The sequence below is a fragment of the Choloepus didactylus genome, chromosome 4 (genome assembly GCF_015220235.1).
Source record: "Choloepus didactylus isolate mChoDid1 chromosome 4, mChoDid1.pri, whole genome shotgun sequence".
NCBI lineage: Eukaryota > Metazoa > Chordata > Mammalia > Pilosa > Megalonychidae > Choloepus > Choloepus didactylus.
In genome coordinates, this window is record NC_051310.1 from 194,101,818 (window position 1) to 194,105,178 (window position 3,361).

General features: G+C 36.2%; 1 pseudogene; it reads left to right on the top strand.

The window, feature by feature from the left end:
• Nucleotides 1-2,185: 2,185 nt before the first annotated feature.
• Nucleotides 2,186-2,662, top strand: LOC119530839 (annotated as a pseudogene).
• Nucleotides 2,663-3,361: the final 699 nt, after the last annotated feature.

Genomic DNA, 3,361 nt, shown 5'->3' on the forward strand with positions numbered 1-3,361 from the left:
TTCTTTGTTTTTCTGACTCTGTTCATCAGTGTTTTGATTTTAAAATGGCTGAGGCTGTCTTTACTGCAAAACACTGTGGGCTGAAAATGGCTGAGGTTTTCTTCATAGAGAGAGAAAGGGACAGAAAATCTCCCAGGTTCACCCATCAGCCAGAGATAGCACCCAATTATCTGGGCTCCCCATACTGAGAGAGATATGTCCCTCAACTCTCCCAAGGTAAACTGTCACCAAAAGCCTCTGTCTGCTTTCTGAGGATTTGCTGTCTGTATTGAGCAGTTAACATTAAAACCCCAGTTGGAGCTAGGCTGAGAGAGTGCTGCTCTCTAGCATCATGAGGCTTCCATGAGGGAGAGGCTCTCAGCTCTCAGCTCTCAGCATGGGTCCACAGTTTTACTTACAGATTGTATGCTGTGGTCTCAGGCATTTCTCCCAATTCAGGTTGGTGGATGATGAATGGACAGTCACATTTGTCTCCCCACAGTTATTCCAGATTATTTACTGGTTTTTCAGGCATTTATGAATTGTTCTGGTGGGGTAACAGTCTTCCACTCTTTTCTATGCTGCCATCTTTGCTTCTCCCCCCAACAATAGATTTTTGATAAGACAGTCAAGCCAAAGCAACTGGGAGAGAACAGCATCTTCAATAAATGGTGTTTGGAGAACTGGATATCCATTTCTAAATAATGAAAGTGGACCCCTATCTTAAAATTTATAGAAAAATTAACTCATAATGGATCAAATACCTAACTGTAAGTGCTAAGACCATAAGATTCTTAGAAGAAAATATCTTAATATCTTGTGATATGAGATGGTTTCTTATACCTTACACCTAAATTTTGAGCAACCAAATAACATATGGACAAATGGGATCTCCTCAAAATTAAATTTTTTACATCAGAACTCTTTGTCAGAAAGATAAAAAGGGAGCCTACACAACAGAGAGAATATTTGGAAATGACATATCAGATAAGGTTTCATATCTCAAATGTAAAGAATGATCCTACAACTCAACAACAGAGAGACAAAAATCCCAATTTAAATTGGCAAAAGACATGGACAGAAACTTTTCTGAAGAGGAAATACAAATGTCTCAAAAACATATGAAAAAGTGATCAACTTCATTTGTTATTAGGGAAATGCAAATCAAAGCCACAGTGAGATATAATCTCACACCTACCAGAATTGCCATTATTCAAAACAACAGAAAATTACAAATGCTCAAGAGGATATGGAGAAAGAGGCACACTTATTCACTCTTTCTGAGAATGTAGAATGGTGCAACCATTCTGGAAGGTGATATGGCATTTCCTCAGGAATCTAAGTATCAATGTGCAATATGACCCAGCTATTCCATTGCTAGGTATATACTCTGAGGAGCTGAGAGTTAAGAGACAAATTGATATTTTTAAACTGATGTTTATTGTGGCATTATTCATGATATCTAAGAGATGGAAATAGCCCAAATGTTCATCAACAGATCAGTGGATAAACAAACTGGTACATACATATGATGGAATATTACACAGCATTAAGATCAAAATCATGGAACCTATAACAATGTGGATGAACCTTGAGGATGTTGTGTTGAGCAAAGTTAGCCAGGAACAGAAGGACAAATACTGTGTGGTCTCAGTTATAAGAACTAACATTAATGACAAACTTTGAGAGTTGAAAGCTGATAACACAGGCTATCAGGAGATGGAAAGAGGGTCAAGATCAGGAATTTGATGCTGAAGGACTACAGAATGTTCAGCAGGATTGACTGTATAGATTCACTAATAGATACCATAATACTGTGTGATGGCAGCACAATACTGAATGTACCCTGAACAAAGATATCCATGTGTAAAGCTGGAATAGGTGGGCTAGGTATATGTATGACCCCTGAGGTAATGATAGAAGATAAAGACTGGGATTTTTTAACTCTGCAAAAACTGGAGTGGTTTATAATTGTGACTAAATGTACAAATATAAAAATGCTCTTGCCTGTGGGAGAACAAATGAATGTCAACCATGCAGAGTGTTGGAAAGGGGAGGGTACTGTGGAAAAAATATATCAAAGCAAATTGCAGCCTACAATCAACAGTAACAGTGTAATACACTTCCCTTAAATATAACAAAGACAACATACCAAAGTTAAATGTGTATGAGAGCTCACTCTCTGCTGCTCTTTGCTTCAGAGAAGATGGCAGTGCAGCCACCCAAGTTAGTACTATTTGTATGTCTGGGTAACATTTGTTGATCACCCATTGCAGAAGCAGTTTTCAAAAAACTTCTAACTGATCAAAGTATTTCAGATAATTGGAGGATAGACAGTGCTGCAACATCCACTTATGAGATAGGAAATCCTCCTGATTATCAAGGGCAAAATTGCATGAAGAAGCATGATATTCCTATGAATCATGTGGCCTGGCAGTTTACCAAAGAAGACTTTGCCACATTTGATTATATACTATGTATGGATGAAAGCAATCTTGGATATTTGAATAGAAAAGTTACTGAAGTTAAAAACTGCAAAGTGAAAATTGAAATACTTGGGAGCTATGATCCACAAAAACAACTTATTATTGAGGATCTTTATTATGTAAATGACTCCAACTTTGAGATTGTTTACCAGAAGTGTGTTAGCTGCTGCAAAACATTTTTGGAGAAGTCACAATAAAGCTGCATCCATTCATTGCTGAAGGCCAACAATGATTCACATCTTAATGATGTTATAGGTTTTTCAATCAGTGTGCTAAAAGTGCAATGCTTCATAGCTCACGGCCACAAAATTTTTTTCAATTTTTTATCTTAAATAATAAGTATAGATGGAAATCAATGTTATGTTTTTTTTTGCAGGATTAATAATAATCTTTGATGCAGTCAATTTATGTGGTACATTAAATGTTCTTAAACAAGTTGGACCACTTATCTTGCCCCAATTACAAAAATAGTGGAACAAACAAAACAGTAGAACCACAAAATGCTATGTTCTGTGTGTGTTTTATAACAATCATTTCTTTCCAGTGTTTAAACTTTAGGTACTATTCCAGTGATGGCTAGCATTCTAATATGCTTAATAAGTAATTAAGACATCACTTTCAGGCCCAAGTCAATATCTGAGCCTATTGAGACTTTTAAATAATCTACCTTTTTATTAAGTAGATATGTATAACTTGATGAACAGATGTCCTCTATTCACCTATATGACCTCTCTTTTTATCCCAGGGTGTCTTAATGAATTAGAATTCCTTAGTCATAGATCTTCACAACCTTGATTGGAAGTATTTTGATTCACACATGCTCTGAGTGCACAGTTGTATGTTAGAAGGATAGGAAAGAAAAATGACTTTGTATGGAAGAAATCTTTAGCATTATT